Below are 21,327 nucleotides of genomic sequence, written 5' to 3'. Positions count from 1 at the left end.
CCTGGGTGGCTCAATTGGTTAAGCGGCTGCCTTCAGCTCAGGTCATGATCCCAGCGTCCTGGGATCAAGTCCCACATTGGGCTCCTTGCTCAGCAGGAAGCCTGCTTCTCCCTCTGCCTCTGCCTGCCACTCTGCCTACCTGTGCTCATTCGCTCTCTCTCCCTCTCTCTCTCTGACAAATAAATAAATAAAATCTAAAAAAAAATAAAATAAAATAAAAGTCATCACGCTTAAGGTCATCAAGGCTTTCTCCTATTTTATCATAGAGGAGTTTTATAGTTTAATGTTTTACATTTAGGTCTGTGATCCATTTTCAGTTAGTTTTTGTGAAGAAAGCAAGGTCTGTATCTAGATTTTTTGTTTTGTTTTGTTTTGCATGTGAATATCCAATTGTTTCAACAACACTGTTGAATACACTATCTTTGTTTCATTGCACTGACTTTGCTCCTTTATCAAAGATCAGTTGATTATATTTATGGAGTTCTAATTCTGGGCTCTCTATTCTGTTCTATTGATCTGTTCCTCTTCTGCAAATACCACATTGGCTTAATTACTATAGCTTTATAGTTAGCTTTTAAGCCAGGTAGTGTCCTCCAACCTTGTTCTTCTTCTTCGATATTTTATTTATTATTCTGGGTCTTATTCCTCTCCACATAAATTTTAGAATCAATTTGTCAATATCCACAAAACAACTTGGGTTTTTACCAGGATTGTATTGAATCTTAGATCAATTTGGAAAGAACTGATACCTTGACAATATTGAATCATCCTATCTATGAACATGGAATATCTCTCCATTTATTCAGTTCTTCTTTGAAATAAGACTTAAGAGTTCTGAGGTTATTCTCATGTAGGTATTTTACATATTTTGTTAGATTTATACATATTTCACATTTTTGAGTTGCTATTCTATTATAAATGGCATTTTTAAAAAAGATTTTTATTTATTTTTTATCTGACAGAGAGAGAGAGCATATAAGCACAAGCAGGGAGAGAAGCAAAGGGAGAGGAAAGAAGCTGGCTCCCCACTGAACATGGAGCCCAATGCAGGGTTCGATCCCAGGACCCTTAGATCATGACCTGAGCTGAAGGGAGATGCTTAACCAACTGAACCACCCAGATGCCCTGGTATTGTGTTTTTAACTTCAAATTCCCCTTGTTTATTATGGGGATATAAGAAAACTAATGACTTTTGTATATTAATCCTGTATCCATCAACATTGCTATAATCACTTAATTCTAGATGTTTAATTCTTTTGAATTTTCTGCATAGACAATAATGTTATTATTTCCTTTTCTCACCTTATTGTATTAGCTAGAATTTCCAGTGCAATACTGAAAAGAAGTGGTGAGAGGAGACATATTTTCTTGTACTTGACCTTCTGATCTCAGTGAAAAGCTTTTGAGGTTTTTTTACTATGAAGTACAATGTCAGCGATGTATTTTTTTGCTTTTGTAGATATTTATTACCAAGTTGATAAAGTTTCCCCCTATTACTAATTTACTGTGAGTTTTTATCATAAATACTAGATTTTATCAATTCTTTTCTGTATCTATTAATATGACCTTTTTTTAGCTATTGATGGGATGGATTGTATTAGCTGATTTTCAAGTGTTAAACTAGCTTTGCAAACCTAGTATAAATCACAATTGATTATGGTATATATTTTTATATTTTTTGCATTTTATTTGTTAATATTTTAATGAGAATTTTTGCATCTATGTGAGAGATATTGGTCTATAGTTTTCTCTTCTTGCAATGTCTTTGTCTGGTTTTGGTGTTATTAGGGTATTTCTGGCTTCATAGAATGAGTTAGGAAGTAATCCCTTTTCTTTTACCCTCTGAAACAAAGCAGAGAATTACTGCAATTTCTTTCTTAAATGTTTGGTAGAATTTACCACTGAACCCATCTAGCCATAGTGTTTTCTTTCTTGAACAGTTATTAATTATTGTCCCAATTTGTCTTATAGATCTAACTTTATTCAGATTATCTGTTTCTTCTTTTGTGAGTTTTGACAAATTACGTCTTTTAAGAAATTGGTTTTTTAAATCTAGGTTATCAATTTTGTGAGCACTGAGTTTTCATAGCCCAACTAATTTTGAAAAAGGTCCAAAGGCAAATTGATGAAAAGACAGCCTCTTCAAAAAATCATACTGGAACAATTTAATATCAATAGGCAAAATAATGATGTTTACCAAGTCTCACACCTTGTACACAAATTAAGTTAAAAAAAAAAGAATCATGAACACAAATATAAAGTGTAAAAATTTTATAAAACCATATAGGAAAAAGTTTTCAAGATCTAGGCCTAGTAAAAATTATCAGACTTGACATACAAAGCATGATCTACAAAAAAAGAAAATGTGTGAGTTTTATTTCATTAATATTAAAAATATTTATTCTATTAGAGTTTTTGTCAAGAGAATAAACAGGCAAGTAGAAGACTGGGAGAAAATATTTTCAAATTATATATCTCAAATACTAATATCAAAAATATATCACAAACTCTCAAAACCCAACTGGAGAAAAAAGCAAATGACCCAATTAAAACATTGGCGAAATACATGAAGAGACATTTCACTGAATGAGATAAACAACTGGAAATTCTTTTAAAAATTTAAGTAATTAAGAAATAAAACGAAGGATGTTAACCATCATTAGTCCTTATGTAAACGCAAATTAAAACCTCAAGTGTTACTGCCAAACATCAAACATTAAGAATAGGGGAAAAAAATGACCACCCAAATGCTAGCAAGTATGTGAAAATACTGGATCACTCATATATTGCTGTTGGGAATCTAAAATGGTACAGACACTATAGAAAACTGGCAGTTTAACATGCAACTGGCAAGTGACTCAGCAACTGCACTCCTGAGAATCTATCCAAAGAAAGGAAGACTTATGTTCATCCAAAAACCTATACACAAATGTTTCTGTATTAGTTTTATTCTTAAAAGCCTCAAACTGGAAATAACCCAGATGTCCCTCAAAATGAATGGCTAAACAAAACAGGAAGTACTACTCAGCAATAAAAACAAATGTATTGTTGATCTGGCTAAATCTCCAGAGAATTAGACTATGTGAAAAAGCCCACCCTCAAAGGTTACATACTGTTTGATTTTACTTGTTTAACATTCTTGAAATGACAAAATTATCAAATAGAGAACAGACTAGTGATAGCCAGGAATTAAGGAGGGGTAGGGGCAGGGAGGAAGCAGGTCAACGCAAAGGATCCTTCAGTGATGAGAATATTCTGTATACTGACTATATCAACGCTATATCTGAGTTATGATATGTACTATAATTTGCATAATGTTACCAGTGGGAAAAAGTAGGTACAAGGTAAGTGGGATCTGTCATTATTATTTCTTACAAATACAAGTAAATCTAATTTTCTCAAAACGAAAGCCTAATTTTAAAAAAATGAAAATAAGGTCTTTATTTTTATTTTATTTTATTAAAGATTTTGTTTATTTATTTGAGGGGTAGAGAGAGAGACAGAAACACAAGCAGGGAAGCAGGGGAAGGGGCAGAAGGAGAAGCAGTCTCCCCATTGATCGGGGAGCCGATTTGGGCTTGATCCCAGGACCTTGAGATCATGACCCAAGCTGAAAGCAGATGCTTAACTGACTGAGCCACCCAGGTGTCCCATATTTTTAAACCAGGAGGTAATGTATAAGAAAACCCACAAGAGAAACAGTTTCTGGGCAATGTTAACATTTTAGAAATACTGATTTTGAGATGTCTATGAAAATTTACAGGTTGCATTCTTCTGGAAGTAGATTTGAAGATGAATTAGTAAGCAGAATTATTTATTTTTGAGTGGTCTTGGGATTAAGAGGTATTACAAAGAAAATAAAGAAGCAAAAATGGGTAGAAAGTCCAGCTGTAAAACAGACCAGACTACAGTATTATCTGACCCTAAAGAGATATTCTGGAGCTAAACAAGGCCCATGAGTTCTCTCATGTTGGGTAGAAATGACCAGGCCTGTAAGTGACTGATTCAATCTGCTCTAGACTGAATGTTTGCATTACACCAACATTCATAAAATGAAACTTAATTTCCAATGTGATGGTATTAGGACATGGGGCCTTTGGGAGCTGATTAGGTCATGAGGATGGAACTCACATGAATATGATTATTACCTTTATAGAAGAGAAAGGTCCCAAAGAGCTCTCTCACCCCTTCTGCAGCATGAGGACACAGCAAAAAAATGACCATCTATGAACCAGGAAGCGGGCCATCACCAGACTTCCTGATCTTGGCTTCCTGATCTTGGACTTTCCAACCTCCAGAACTCTTAGGGGAAAAAAAAAAAAAAAAGTTTTTAAGCCACCCAATAATATTTTTGTTAAAGCAGCCAAAATGGACTAAGACAGAATTTAGTACTGAGAAGTGGAGTGCTGCTGTAACAGACATCTAAAAATGTGGAATGGCTTTGGAACTGGGTAATGTGTAGTGGTTGGAAGAATTTTGAAGTGCACAGTAAAAAAAATCTTACATCCATGTGAATGAACTGTTTCCATGGGTGATTTGGGGGAAGGCCCAGAAAGAAAAGAGGAGACCTGGAAGGGGGAGGGGGAAGAAATTGCAAAACAACTAACAAAATAAACAAAACAAAACTAAACAAAAAAACACAATCTTCTTATAGAATATTTAGGTAATCCTCACTGGAATGTTTTTAGAAATACAGATGATAAAGGTCATTCTGATGAGGTCTCAGAAAGAAATGAGGAACATGTTAAGTAAAACTAGAAGAAACACTGCCCTTATTATAAAGTAGCAAAAAAACTTGGCTGATTGTTTGTGCCCTGGTTTTTTGTGAAAAGTAGAACTCACGAATTATGAAATTGGGTAGTTAGCTGAAGCTACTTCCAATAAAATGCTGAAGGTGTGGCTTTTGTTCTCCTGATTGCTTATAGTAAAATGCCAGAAGAGAGAAATGAATTGAAAATGAAATTTTAATCAAAAAGGAAGCAGAACTTAAAGATCTGTAAAATTGTCAGCCTATCCATATTGATAAAATGAAGAAATGTGCTCAGAAAGGAACACTATGGGTATAACTAACCAACATTTCCTAGGAGTTTAGTCAGCCACTTCCACAGAAGCTAGGAGCTATTGTTTAAGACAAAGGAAGAACGACCTCACTCCAAAGCAAGGCATTTCAGAGATCCTCACAGCTGCTACTCCTATCATAGGCCCAGAGTGCAAGGGCCCCAGTAATAGAGTAATTCAAAGGAGCCACAGCCTGTGGGACCTAGGGGCACACAGAGTGCTCTGTTTCCCTTATTTGACCCTTACTTTCAATTCCTTTACCTGACTATTCCCCATCTACTGTCTGTGAGGTCACCAAGAAAGAAATGTGGAACCAGGGTGGGGAGGGGCCATCTCTCTCTCTCTCTCTCTCTCTCTCTATATATATATATATATATATATATATATATTTATTCTAATAGGCCCTGTGATATTTATAATCTTAACAGCAATCCTAAATAGGAGGTTTAATTCTTTATTTTTTTTTTCTTAAAGATATTATTTATCTGACAGAGAGAGACACAGCAAGAGAAGGAACACAAGCAGGGGAGTTGGGGAGGAAGAAGTAAGCTTTCCGCTGAGCAGGGAGGCTGATATGGGGACCCTGGGATCATGGGGCCCTGGGGTCATGACCTGAGCTGAAGGACCCTAGGAGGTTTAATTCTTATTTTTTCCAGAGAGGGTAGTGACTTTCAGGAAAGTTAAATAAACTGTAATCTAGGTCACTAATAGATGGGATAGCACTGAACCAAATCTGCTTGATTCCAAATTTCATGATTTTTAGGCCCCACAACATAGGTTATTATTATTTAAGCTGACAACAAAAACAATCATTTACTTACCTACTTTTCTACTGGAAGAAATCAAATCCTACTTTATTATTTAAAAAGTTAATTATCTTTCACTTTCTTACACAAAGCAACAGTGTGAAAAACCAGAGGGTTTTTAACAGTAGCATCCACAGTACAATAAACAGGTCTGTACAAAGTTCATTAGAATGAGGATATCTCTAATATTCTGAAACATCAAAATGGAGAATTAGTATTATTCCCATATTATAGGTGGCATAATGGACTCAAAGAGGCTAACCTGCTTGAGGTTACCGTATTTTTAGATAAACAAAGACCTAAAGAATAGAAAGCTGAAGGGATAAAACATGGAAAAGAAATTTGACATTTCCTTTTTGTCACTAAAATTATATGTACATTTCTGTAAATTTTAATGAGACCCTGAGCCTAATTTTAGAGTGTCAATATTGTATTTCTGAGATCCTGTTTGCAATTAGATTTATTTTCTTTTCAAAGGTGGAGTATTTTCTTCACATTGCATAGGACTTAGTGAGGTAAAATTATATAAATATGGAAGTTTCATAATTACATATAAGTAAAAACTACTGTTCAAAAATGGGATAATAGTATCCTAAGGGCTCACTTTAAATGAACCTTTGCTTTTGTTTTTCTCCCTTTATTTACCAGCTAACTTAGGCTATTGGCAAGTCGCTCCTCCCCTATCACCTTATTAATTGGTGGCATGTTAAGGATTGGAGAAAGCTCTTCTAGGAGGTTGATTTTCTGAAGAGGCAACTTATTAATTTTATCTTGCCCCAACACAAGAAAAATATGTTCCTCCATTCTGCAATAGGTCTGGAATCTCTCTCCCCCACATTTTCGGAGCCCCCCACCTGGATTGGTGTGCTTAGGAGATATTCTCCAGCAGGTGTCAGTTCCTTTCATGAGGGAGACATGGGCAAAATGATGAAAGTATATTTTTGTCACCATTAGTTAATCAAAAAAGAACCATAATAAAGCCAAATGAGTGAGTAAAATAATAACAACAAAAAAACACTTCGGAAATATTCTTCAGAGAAATTTATTACGTGTTCAACTACACATTTGCATATTAATATGCAGGAGATACATATTAATATTAATAGTTACACTAAAGTCAGTCAGGACACCATTTTTTTATTTATATAAATCATTTATAAGTCATATCACTTAAATCTTCATTAATTGAGGGATACAATCTATTTAAGGTTAATTTGTCCATATTCTAAATGCATAATAATTGTTTGAGTAAAGTTCGATAGCATGAATATTTATACCTCACAGCTTAAACTTTATGTAACTTGGTTATGTTAATTTACCATTAAAAAATTATAAAGTCATCAGTAAAATTTCATAAACCATTAACATCTTTGCCAATGAACAAAATTATATGGGTAAAAAGATTGAAATTTTCAGCACTGTTTTACCAACTAAATATTATATACCAACTAAATATTGTATACTTCCATTTGTTTTTCAAATACTATTCAGAATATGGTAGTAAAATAAAACTTATTTTAACACAAAATAAATTTGTCAGAGACTACTTTTCTTTTTTCTTTTTTAAAGATTTTATTTATTCATTTGACAGAGAGAGAGAGAGAGAGAGAGATCACAAGTAGGCAGAGCAGCAGACAGAGAGAGAGAGGGGGAAGGAGGCTCCCTGCTGAGCAAGGAGTCCGATGTGGGACTCAATCCCAGGACCTTGAGATCATGACCTGAGCCAAAGGCCGAGGTTTAACCTACTGAGCCACTCAGGTGCCCCAGAGATTACTTTTCTAAACAGTTGTTCTACATCTGATCTTTTCCCCAGATTTTGAGCCATTCTACTATACACACTGGAAACCACTGATTAGTATACAAATATACTTCATATTGTTTATTTGTTACCAAACAAAAAATGTACAGAGCTAATAGAAAATGAATTTCAACAGTGCCATTCTGAAGCTTGTTCAGTTTATCAATAGAAAGCATTGTTTCTTAACTTTTTTAACATATGCCATTTGTTGAATGGCAATTATTTGTTATCAAGTACCCTTTATTAGTCATTGTCAATGTCTTTCGTTAAACAAAATAAACCCATATTTTAAGAAAAACATGAAGATAAATATGTGTCTAATTCATCTACTTAGAAGGATGAAACAAGAGGTCATAGGCAAACTGCTTTGATAGACCCTTCAACTATAACAGAAATGGATTAACATTAAACATAATGGCAAAATACCACCTCTTTTGAGCTTACAATGGTTAAAAAAATAAAACAGGAAAAGGCTCTTTATAAAAGCATGAACACAGTTTTAAAAAACCTTCCCACTTTCTACTGCAGAAAACATAAATTATATACTTTGCAACCAGCTGTAATGGTAGGCATAGGCAGCTGGTCCAATTTACTGTATAGTACTATTGTACATATTGTTTGATGCACAAATTACTTATAATTTCTAGAAGTGCATCTTTGCAGTTTGATATTTTTAAGTAGCACTCCAACAACTTGGAAAGTTGTAGACTTTTGGAGAGGCTAATTCTGAAAAGGCTTTACCATTGCTGAGTATGTTTTTTCACATCATGGTTTACAATAGTCCATTTTATATGTTCAAAAAAATAAACAGAAATGCATGATGTTTTCCATACACTCCAGTAAAGAACTTAGCAAAATTTTGATGATTTTTATGTTCTGATTGCTAATGTTAAATCTTTTAGTGTCCAGTACAAAAATAAATCCGCACCTCAAAAATCAGCCATCATCATAATTAGAAAAAGGAATTCAAAACTTCAGAGAACATTGAATGTGGGTCAAGTATATTGGAAAAGAATTCAAGAATTTGAGCAAAGAGTTATTAAAAGAAAACTCCCAGTTTTCTCAAACCAAAGAGGAAAAGCAAGCACCTAGATTAAAATCAAAGGTCACTTTACCCACTGTGAAAATGTAAGGAGACTGAAACAAGCACTTTTTTCTAAGTATCTGAATTTTTCTTTTCATATGTTTCAATGTGTTGAATCAAGAGGAGAGAAGGTTAAAAATTTCTTTTCTCTCTTTTAGTACCTTGTCACTGTAAGCCAAGTGCCCCAGGATGGCCTCTTCTGTCAGTACAAATCCTATGTTTTCTGGCTTCTACAGCCCCTTGGACAGTCTGCATACATTTGCTACCATAGAACATGACCTAGACCTACTTGCCCCTGAAAGCGTGGGTTCCATTTTTGTTCACATTAGCTTCTCTAGTATGTTCTCCTATTGTTCTCTTGTGATGGTAGTCACACATAAGTCAATAATGCAATCGTAAAAGTAGTATAAGCTAGCATTGAATGGACTCTAATTATAAGTCCACTGAACAATTATGAGCGGTCTTTTCCCTATATGTTTTCCTTCGTTATTTAAGGCTCACTGCATTTTCCTTTGAAAATCTTGGTAGGCTTAAGTAAGTATTAACTCACTGTAACACCTATAGATCTCTTCCACTGACCCTGGCCTTGTGTTCTAAGCATTTTATCTTTATTCTACTTTATATATTCAGCATTTGTAAAATACTCTAAGTACTGATATTTTCTTTGTCTTTATTCATTTGTAGGAAGTTCTTGATAGCACCATGCTAGAGAAATATAGGACAAGTCTACACAATTATATTCAAATATATATAGTGATGGATCTCACCTTGTGTATAAGGTTCCAACGATACTCTACATATTATGTCATGATTCACAGATTGCAATTTCTAGTACAGATATCTCTGAGGTTTAGATCGACTGACTGAGTTGTATATATAGTTTCTCAATTTGATTGCTCAATGACATCTCAAACTCAGTTGAGCCCGTAAACTCTGATTCCCATTCCCTAGATCACTTTCTCATAACTTTCAAATATCAGGGAGCACAACTACAAAACATCTAGTTTCAAAAAAATGGACATGGCCCTGTGTTGTTTAGCTAGGGTTGCCCAAATAAAGTATCACGGGTTTGGTGGTTTATACACAGATTTACTTTCTCATAATTCTGGGAGATGGAAGTCAAAGGTCAAGGTGTTGAAGGAGATGATCCTCCTGACATATCATCAGAAAGTCAATAGAAGCCTAAGGCTCTGTCACAATGCCTACATTATTTACATCACTTCATCTCACACATAGGCATTTTATCATCTCATATCCCAAGATGAGAGAGTAAAGTACTAGAAGATACTTTTCAAGAGACTACACATTCACATAACTTTTATTTTATAAATTTTATAATTGTGTTATTTTATTATTATTGTTGTTAACTTCTTATTGTACCTAATTTATAAATTAAACTTTATCATACTTAGGAATACGAAGAAAACACAGTATGTATAGGGTTCAGTATTATCTTCGAAAAGAAGAAAACACAGTATGTATAGGGTTCAGTATTATCTTCGACTTTAGGTATCCACTGGGGGTCTTGGAGCATATCCCCTTTAAAGAAGGGAGGAGTACTGTGTCTTCCTGTTTCTTAGTATGATTTTCCCTCTATACTTATGTCTTCTTCTTATAATGACACCAATCATATTGGATTAGGCCCACTCTAATGGCTTCATTTTAACTCACTGAAGAGTCTCTATCTCCAAATATACTCACATTCTGAAGTACTGGGGGGTTAGAACTTCAACATGAATTTTGACATAACATATCCTTTATCTCTCCCATCCTCACTCCTCTATCTTTAATCACTGACCCCTGATAATTCTACCAATTAAATATACCTCTAATATGTCTACTTTTCTCCATCACACTTCACTAACCTAATCTATGACATTATCAGGTTTCACTTAGATTTCCCAGACTCCTAGTTCCATCTAGCTTCAACCATTTCTTTTTATTAGTTAGAATGACCTTTCTGAAATCCAGATCTGATTCTATCACAACAGTGACTGTATCAAGTACTGTCAGGAGCTCAGATGAGCTGCCAAAGTGTCAGAGGAGCCCATTAAACAGAAAGCCAAATAGGAAAGAGTTAAACCTTTAATTACTTACTGCCATAGTATAAGCAATGAAGTGGAGAAGGTGCCAATTCCCCTGGTTCTATTTTCTCCCACAGGAGGGTACATCAGTTGAGGGTTACACAGATCAGCCCAGATATGAGGGTTGTCTTGTAAGTGAGAGAAGCCTGAGCAAAAGGCTTCAGCAGTTTTATGAACCCTGAAGCTGAGAGGAAGATAAAGAAGAGAGCTAGTAGAAGGAAAGTACTGGATACTGAGTCAGAGTGGAGAAAAGTGTCTTCAAGGTCCCCTTCCTCTCCTCTCTTCTAGAAGAAGGACTTCTGTCCAAGGACTCATACAGAGATCTAAGACTGAAATGTCTGGGCAAGGCATGCAAATATTCCTCAGAGCATGACTGGCCAGGGGAATCTGAGTCCTTGAATATAATTCCCTTAAGAGCAACTGCAATACTCTAGCTGTGCACCAAGTCTGATGCGTGTGCGTGTGTCTGTGTGTGTGCGCGCGCACACGCACATGCACGTGTGTGATAGGATACTGGAGGAATGGGGAGGGGGGCAACTTTATCCCACGAGGCCTGCCAGGTAAAGCCTCTGTAACTGCCCATTGTCAAGCCTAAAAGCTTTTAACCAGAAGCTGGGCTTCTCAAGTAGTAGAGTCAGGAGAGCTAAATTTTATAAAGTTAGAATCAGAATCCATGGGTTCAAATCTTGACTCTGAAATTTATAAGCTGTGAACCTTGGGAGAATATCTTAAACTTTCTGTACTTTACTTCCCCCAAATTGAATTTGGCATAAAAATAGCACATATATTTCATGGATTTTTTGTGTCTTTAAAATGTCACCTTGCACATACTAATTGATCAATACATGTTAGCAATCATTACTATAAGCATGATGATTATTACTATAATTTTCAAGAGGAACAGAACTAAAAAATATGTAGGCTAAAATTAATCACCTTATAGTTTCAGCTTATAAATATGTATGTTTTCATAGACAATTTAGAAGAATAATAAAAAGAACAAATGGTCATGATGCAGTGCAAATTATCCTTATTATGTCCTTACTAAGGTAAAGCGACATAGGTAAGTATTTTGATATGTAGAAACGAGTTGCCTATGAGAATACTAAATAGTAAACACCAAATTATGCTAAACCGATGTATTTTCCTATCTTAAAGATGAAACATGTAAAGGCCTTCTCTTTTCTCTCAAAAAATATAAATAAAAAGGGTCATCTATCACCATCTGGTGATTTGAACCAAAATACATTAGTATACTGAATATAAATCACAAAATTACCTTAACAATTACACTGCCTATTACTGGGTTAAAATGTTCTGGACAATAAATGAGGTAATAATATGAGGCCTTTAACCACAGAAGTAAGAGCAGTTCAATACTTGGCTGAATATGTAGAAGAATCACTCCATTACCTAAGTTTTGATCATCCTTTTCCTTTTTTTAAAGCTCTGGCTCTCTACATACATTGTGGACTTCCCATGAAGAGAAATACTTAAAACATTCAGTTAGTAAAAAATCTGAGGAATTGCTTTGTTAAAGTAAGGGAAATGCATAGAACGATCTAATAAATGCATATTGTAATAATATGGTCCCACTGAAATTTCTTACCATGTACAATTTCAGAAAAAAAAAATTCTGGATGGAATCAATATTTCTAATGCAGGCTAGCCAATAGTTACTTAACAAGATATATAGAAAATCTGAGGTTGTTTGTAAATAGATGTCGGCAGATCGCTAGAGAATTGTGATTACACTTAGGCTTGGTAACCTTGAATAGTATATGCATACGTAATTGGTAATGGCTGGGTTTTACTAACTTAATAATATGACTGAAAATGTACATAATGGTTCTGCATATACAACACTTATATAGATGCTGTTTGTATGATTTAGCAGTGAACATCAGAATATTTAGTTTTGATGTCATAACTTCAATTAAGGGGGTTTTAAACTTATCCCTAAAATTAAATCTCAAAGAGCAAGCTGCATTTCACTATTGACAATCTCCAAAATAAGGTAGTGTAATAATTTTCATTTAAGCATATCAGAGAAACTTACTCTACCAGCATGTATGCCTTTATTGTCTATTATCTATTATCACCGTCACCATCAGTTAACAATCTCACTACCTTTTTTTCCATTTCTTTTCATGTGAAAAGACTCTCATGTTACACTAACTATAGTTTTGCCTGTGAAAGTGGCATTTGTGCTTAACTGCAAGGCTAAGTGGTCAAACAACCTGGTTAAAAGTCTAAGCAGGTAGTGACAAGCTAAAAGATAAAATATTGAATCCTGAGACTCCATTTGTAATGAATCTATATCCCACATGCCAAAATCATTTGGCTACCCATAGTTTAAGGGATCCAAGGGAACACTTCAAAGAACTAGATACAAGGGAGGATGAGTCTTTGAACTAGGAGATTCTTTTAGAGTGAAAACACGAATTGCCAAAAAACCACAGATGTTCACCACATGAACAGGTGAAAAAATACTACTCTTTCAAATATATTTATCAAAGTCTTTTCTGCCTTTCTGTAATTTCATTTTAAATGGGCCTTACTTTTCAGCTGTTCTCTGCTTAAAAACCTTAATAAGTAAAGACAGATTGTATGACTTCATTAACAATGGTGAGCCAGAATCTCAAGGCCTTTTCTGGGCCTCTTTTCTCGGCATATGTAATTTTCTAATTGCTGTTCTCTAAAGCAAGAACTGCAATTAGAAAAATGTTATCTGAGGACACAACTCAACTGAACATTATTTGGCATTTCAATTTGTTTTCTAGCATTTAATCATTGTAATGGAAATTCTACTTGGAAATTTAGTTTGTCATAATCACCTGCTTATAGTTTATCTGCATGTATGGATTTCCTTTTTCAAATCTTCAAAGGTCCATAAGCATACTCATTAGCAACCACAAAAAGTTCATTGGGAATGCCCCTAATAAGCAACTAGTGCAAGAAGGCACAGCAGAAAAATGCACTTTTTAAATTTTTTTTTTTTTTTTTTTTTTATTTATTCATTTGACAGAGAGAGATCACAGTAGACAGAGAGGCAGGCAGAGAGAGAGAGAGAGGGAAGCAGGCTCCCTGCCGAGCAGAGAGCCCGATGCGGGACTCGATCCCAGGACCCCGAGATCATGACCTTTTTAAAATACATTTATTTATTTACTTATCAGCAGCACTGTGGAATTATTAAGATGGGGTGTGGTAGATTAAAGATGGCCACAAATTCTTTGCAGCTTCTGAGAGGGGTAGTCCAATTCCCTTTCCCTTGAATCTGGGCTGTCCTCAGTGAGCTTTGGCCAAAAGAATACTGCAAGAATGTCTTGAGACTTCTAAGTCTTGCAGCTTTCATTTGGGTCTTTTGGAACACCTGGCTTATTGAAATCAGTTGCCAGTTTGTGAGGACACACATGCAGACCTATGAAAATGCTTACGTGAAGAACTGAGGCACCCAGATGACAGCTCCTAGCTGACAGCCAACACCAATGCGGCAGCTACGTGAGTGAGCCGCCTTGGAAGTGAATCCTTCAGCCTCATGTAATTCATCCCAGCTGATGCTGCATCAAGTAAAAAAGCCATTGGAGGGTGGGGGTGGGGGGTTGGATGAGCCTGGTGGTGGGTATTATGCAGGGCATGTATCGCATAGAGCACTGGGTGTGGTGCATAAACAATGAATGCTGGAACACTGAAAAATAAAATAAAATAAAATAAAATGAAAAAAAAAAGCCATTCTGTCAAGCCCTGCAGAAAGTGCAGATTTATGAGCAAAGCTAATGATTGCTGTCACTTTATATTGCTAAATTTTGATATTTAGTAATTTACCAGTAATGCAGCAATAGATAACCAGAACAAGGACCGTGGTTTAAATAAAATTTATGCAAAGAGGAAGGGGAGGGAGGGATTTCAATTTTTTTTATTTAATATAATTACATTGTTTTATTATTATTCTCTCTAGAGTTCAGTTATTAATAAACATTCTTGAAGTCTACCAATCTGGATGTTTGTAAAACTTGAGATTTTTCTAAATTACTTGTACTGATTATTACGACTTGAAGAGAACACTGTAATAACTTCCTAACAAAAGTTTCTTTACAGAACTTCCTCTATCCAGGTAATTCTTGGTAATGGGAATTAAGAACATACATTAATTTGATCAAAACAACATCTCCCTACATAGGCTAGAAAATAAATATGAAATAAGGAAAGTAATGATAATGAACATTTTTGATACAGTAAGAGGTCACTAGTTGTCTCAAACTCTTCCTCCCTACCTCAGGAGTTGACAATATAACTACCCAATTACTCAGAATTGAGTAATATTTGAGTCCTCTGTATAACTCAGACCTTGAAATTCCATTCACCATGGGTTCTGTCCAAATTATAGCTCATACCTATCCACTTGCCTCCATCTTCTCTGCAACCTCCATTGGTTAAGTCACTATCTATCTCACCTGCACAACCACAACAATAATAAAATTCTCTAATTCCCCTTTTCTTCACTAGAACCCATTCTCAAATGAGAAGCTAGAGTGATCTTTTTATAAAAGGAAAATTACACCTAGTGTGTATTGCTGAAAATCTATAATGAAAACCCTACAGGTCTTTGCAAGACCTGATCTTCAAGCACTTTGTCTAGAAATCTCTTTTGACCCACAGTATCTTCTATTTATCACTCAGACACTATAGTATACTGTACTACAATCATATTTTCTTTCTTTTCTACTTCAGAGGATCTTCTTTCATGTCTTGATTACTCTAAACTGGATCTTCAAGTACCAGGCTCCTCTTGTTTTTTAGTTATCAGATCTCAATCCAAGTAACCCTGAGCACTGCAGCAACCTGCAGTTATTTTCAAGCTCATTCAATACTAGTTTCCTCATAAAATTAACTGCAATCTGAGATTATTTTGTTGATTTACTTTCTTTTTTTCGAATTTGTTACTTATTAAATATCTGCCCATCTCACCTTGTACAAAAGTGCTGAAAGAACAGGTATCATGTTGTTTGCTGTCACAGAGCCAAGAAATATCCTTGCTCATGGTATGCTCTGCACAAATATTTGCTAAATGAACAAATGAATAATTCTTATATTTGTTTCTATATAATGTTTCTCAAAGGACTCTGAACCACATAGTAGGCATAATGCCATAAATTCTAATTCAGAGGAAAGGTAACTGTAAATCTTTATCTTCTGTAAATGGCCATAGATACACTAAATGATTCTTTACCAAGTTTATGTTAAGCAAAGATAAGGAGAAAAAATGAGCCAGTCTCTTCATTTTAGACTTACTCTAATTTTCTATGGCTTTTGTTGTTTTCCACTCAACTGCATTCATTCAAATGGAAAAAGTCTTAAGTAATCTTTAAAAAAAGTACCTCAAGGAAAGAAAATGTAACCACAATAACAAGAAGAAAGGAAAAGATATCTTATAGATAAGACATGATATCAGTATTCTTTTTAATAGCAATATGCATTTGGGAAGTGAAATAGTTTTGATTAACAACTTTCAAATATCAACAAATCTGTTTTGTGAGGAGACATAAAATGCTTTTCCAATTTCCTTCATTTAATACAAGGTAAGAAACTGTGGAAATATGTATTGTGGAAATACATTACTACATATTTGATGATTAAAAATATCAAATTTCAGTCCTGTTGGAATGAAAGATTAAATTTTCAAAAGCAGAGGTGAAAGTTTCAGTGCTGAAGGATGTTTGAAATCTCTACAAAGTTACTCATCCACAGAAGTTTGACATTAACGTGTAACTTAGTTCTAAATATTTTTATTTCTAGAAATTATTAACTGCATTTGTCTCTAAACTCTTTAAAAAGCTCTTCTGTTCAGAAGTATCTGTGTTAGTAATATATACTTATCTTTTTATATGGTTCTAAAATAGAGAATTTATTAGACCAATGTTATTACCACCTGGTATCTTTTTAATTTGTAGGAATAAAATTAAAATTGGTAAAACATAAAGATTTGATAAGCCTATACACTACTTCATACCTCCTGAAAGCATAAGTAAAGCAAAAAGCATAAGGAAATAATGCAGCTGTAGTTTATGAACTTTGTAGTTATCGATAGAAACATTTCAGTAAGTGTATCTACTGAATTCCCCATCTTTAGAGCAAATCACAAAATGATTCCATCTTCTTTCAAAATAAAGCAGAGTATTGCCCATCTTGAAAGTGAACATTTAATAATAATAAAAAGGAAGAAACAAAAGTGGAGGTAAAGCTAACACTTATTAAATGCTTACCATGTATCATACACTAATTTTTTTCATTAATTTCAGTAAGTAATTAATTTAATCCTCATAATAATCTGATAGGGTATAAACTGCTTTTATACCCAGACAGTAGTGCTGAGAGATGTTAAATAACTTTCCTTACTCAAGTCATATAGCCAATGCATTGAAATTAGCATTTAGACCAAGGTGGGTAGTCTGACTCCTCAGCCTAAGTTCCTGATTATTATACTGTGCTGCCTCCTAATGGAAGTTTTAGGTTCTCAGCACATATAGGTTTATCCACTATACCGCACTTAGAAGATCAGGATCTTTGGAGTAAGGCATAAATGTTCAAATACCAGTTCTGCCACATACTACTTTTTGTCGTTTTGAAGTTCCCTAACTTTCTGAGCTTTATTTTTCCATCTTCAGTAAAAAATGATTTTTCCTACCTCTCAGGAGTCATTATAAGAATGAAATATTTTTACATAATGAGGTGTCCAGCATTGTGCTTGACATGAGCTTGGTGATTAATAAGTGTTAATTTCCATTCCTTACTTTTTAATATGACAAGGAATGTGTATAGAAGTCAGAGTGTGTGGCATAGTCATCATATATGAATTCAAGGATTAGGAAGACCACTAAAAGTCATTTATTAAAATATGGGAGCTGACTTCCTAAATACTCTCAATGCTCTTTTGACTGAAATGAGAAACTGTCACTAATTAAAGGGATGTACCCAAGGTTGTCTCATAGGTTTTACTCTAAGATATCACTCACAGAGAGTTGAAAAATGTTTAATCTATATTTGGAAGTGAGTTCTAGGTTATAATAAATTATGATTGATAGCAGTTCTGGGTTAGTGACAATGGTGGCTGTTCAGAACACCAGAATCTCAATAGAAAATCATGCAGTGGATTTGCATAGGCATAAAGACATATGAGACTACTGGAGATGGCTGTGCTGAGTGTACCCAGCAGAACACCCAGTGTACAGGGTAAGTGGAGACTGAAACTTAGCCAGTGTTCCTTGTGCTAAACCCTCCAGTTAAGCACTGGAAATATACAGTAACAATACCATAAAAAGTAAGATCAGTGAATGCTCAAATATATCCCCACCATTCTCTAAACAAACAAAATCACAGGGTGACCAGGAACCCAGGATTTTAGGATCTTGTCTATTTTTACACTTAAACCTGGCTGCACAAATATGTCTTTTAGATAAAATTATCTTCTGTTTAATACACAAATTAATAATTAATAAAGAGAAATAATAAGAGATAATTATAATTTTGGTATACTTATAAGCCCTTTTCAGTACAGTGTATGCAGACAAGCATACATTTTTCTCCCAGAAGTAAGATTCCTTTCATACGTGCTATCTTACAACTTATGACAATGACATTTTTCATCATTTTCCAGTGTTACTGTCAACATGTTTTTAAAGTTTGAAAAGCACACATTTTATGTCACAATCTATTTTTATAGATTACCATTGGATTTTTCTCCTACATAGATCTTGTGCTAACATCTTTGTTTATCTGAATTGATCACTGGATAAAAAGCTAAGGATTAAATAATGAGTTCAAGAATACGGCATTCAAAGTTATTCTGGGGCTCCTGCTGGCTCAACCAGTTGAGCATGCAACTCTTGATCTCAGGGTTATAAATTCGAGTCCCATATTGGGTGTAGGGCTTACTTAATAAAATCTTAAAAAAAAAAAAAAAAGAATAAAGTCATCCATTGTTTAAGTAGATTGCCAAATTGTTCTTAAGAAATGTTGTGATCCTTTACATAATCAACAACCATATATTAGAATGTTATTACACCACAGCCTCATAAAACCTTGGTATATTATTATTCTTTATCTTCAGATACTTAACAAATGGTACCTTATTATAATATCAACTATATATTATTCTATTAATTTTTCTTCAGAAAGAACCATTTGCTAATTTTCCTTTGAAAATTACCTAATCAGGGCTGCCTGGGTGGCTCGTGAGCTAGGCTTCTGCCTTTGGCTCAGGTCATCATCCCAGGGTCCTGAGATGGAGCCCCACATCAAGCTCCCTGCTCAGTAGGGAGCCTGCTTCTCTCTCTCCCTCTGCCTTTCCCCAGGTTTGTGTTCTCTCTTTCTCTCTCAAATAAATAAATAAAACGTTTAAAAAAAGAAAGAAAGAAAGAAGGAAAGAAAGAAAAAGAAAGAAGGAAAGAAAGAAGGAAAGAAAGAAAAAGAGAGAAAAAAGAAAAGAAAAGAAAGAAAAGAAAAGAGAAGAAAAGAGAAGAAAAGAAAATTACCTACTCAAAAATTTTAGCTATCCTCTACTGGTGTCTTAGAGTTTTAAAAGCATTCTTTCAAGTTTGGTTCTAGAAAAAAACCACATTGAATTAAATAACAAAAATCTTGGCAACAACTGGAAGCATTTTTAAGTTAAACACAATATATGCATAACCCAGATGAATATATGGAGCATTATCAACGCTTCAGAAGTCTTTTTTTTTTTTTTTTTTTTTGCCTTCCATTCATTCTTTATGCCCCCAATGGTAACCACTATTCTGATTTCTATCACCATAGAAAGTTTTTGCCTGTTTTTGAACTTTATATAATTGAAGTTATATAGTATCTGGCTTTTTTCGATCTTTCTTTTCAATGGGATTGATCCAAGATTTTGCTAGAAGATTTTTTTTTCACCATGTGTAGAAGCATTAGTTCATCACTCTTATTTACTTTATGAAAGGACTGCAATCTATTTATATATTATGCAGTTTATGGACTTTTAAATTGTTTCCAACTTTTGCTTATATTGAATAAAGTGGCTATGAATATTTTTATATATATCTTGGGAGCCCATATTTACCTATCTCTGTTGTGTGTCTATATAGGAAGAGAACTACTGGTTCATAGGATCTATCTTCAACTTTAATGCATGCTGACAGTGTTTGCAAGTGGTTGTACTCATTTACACTTCTAGTAGCAGCTTATGAGAGTCCTGGTTGCCCTACCTTTTTGCCAACAAATGATTATTTGTAATGTATTGTATGTATTGTATGTATTGCATATTTGTAATTTATTGTAGTTTATAACTGGGTAGTTCCCTGAGGACTAATGATGCTGAACAATATGTTCACTCTTCAGCAGGATACTCTTTTTTACCAAGGTAATTCTCAAGTCTTCTGCTTATATTTCTATTAAGTTATCAGCATTTTTCCATGTGGATTTGTAAGTTCTTTAGAAAGTCTTAATAAGATGCATTGCAAGTATCTCCTCCCACTTTGTGTTTTTTCATGGTTGTACTGGTTCATTTTTGATGAACCAGTAATTTTTGATGTTATAGTTGATATTATGGGTAATGTAGTTTTTCAGAATAGTATATGCCTCATCTAAGAGTGTCAAATTTATTTGAACAGTATTTAACAAATTATCCTCTTATAAGTATTTTAGTGTCTTTTTATTCTTCTTTGGTCATTTTCATTTTTAATTGTGTGCTTTTATAATCACTCCTCTTTTTTCTTATTTTTAAAATATTTACTATTTTATTACTTTGTATTTATTATATCCTTTTCATAATTAATTAATTTCTGTTTTCATATGTATTTAGTTTTCCATCTTTCCTTTAATTTATTTTGGCCATCTCTATCATTTATAGTTGAAAATATTTAATTCTTATTATAAGTATTTCTAAATTTATTTAGAAAATAAAAGTGTTTAAGACATTGGTCTTCATCTGAAAACTTCTGTAATTGTGCTCACAGAAACTGAAACATAGTGTTTTCACTATGTTTCTTTTTAGACAGTAAGCAACTTAGGTATTACTTTTCACTCTGTCAACAGGAATCTTTTAAAACAGAAGTTTGGATGTTCTTGTTTTTGTTTGGATTTTGGTAAATGTAAGGTGGTTGGGATTTACATTTTTTAAATTTATTTGAGAGAGAGGGAGCTTAAGCAGGGAGAGGAGTAGAAGGAGAAGCAGACTCCCCACTGAGCAGAGAGCCAGATGCAGGACTCAATTCCAGGACCCTGGGAACCTGAGCTAAAGGCAGACACTTAACCAACTGAGCCACCAGGAGCCCTCATTATTAATTTTTAGTAGACTTTATTTTTTAGAGCAGTTTTAGGATTAGAGCACCACTGAGAGGAAGGTACAGAAATTTCCCATATATTCCCTGCCTCCATACATGCATAGCCTCCTCCTTATCTCTTATTTCCCACCAGACTGGAACAGTCCTCACAATTAATAAATTTACACTGACCCACCATTATTAT

The sequence above is a fragment of the Martes martes genome, assembly GCF_963455335.1.
Source record: "Martes martes genome assembly, chromosome: 6".
NCBI classification, from domain to species: Eukaryota; Metazoa; Chordata; class Mammalia; order Carnivora; family Mustelidae; genus Martes; species Martes martes.
This window is presented reverse-complemented; position numbering follows the sequence as displayed.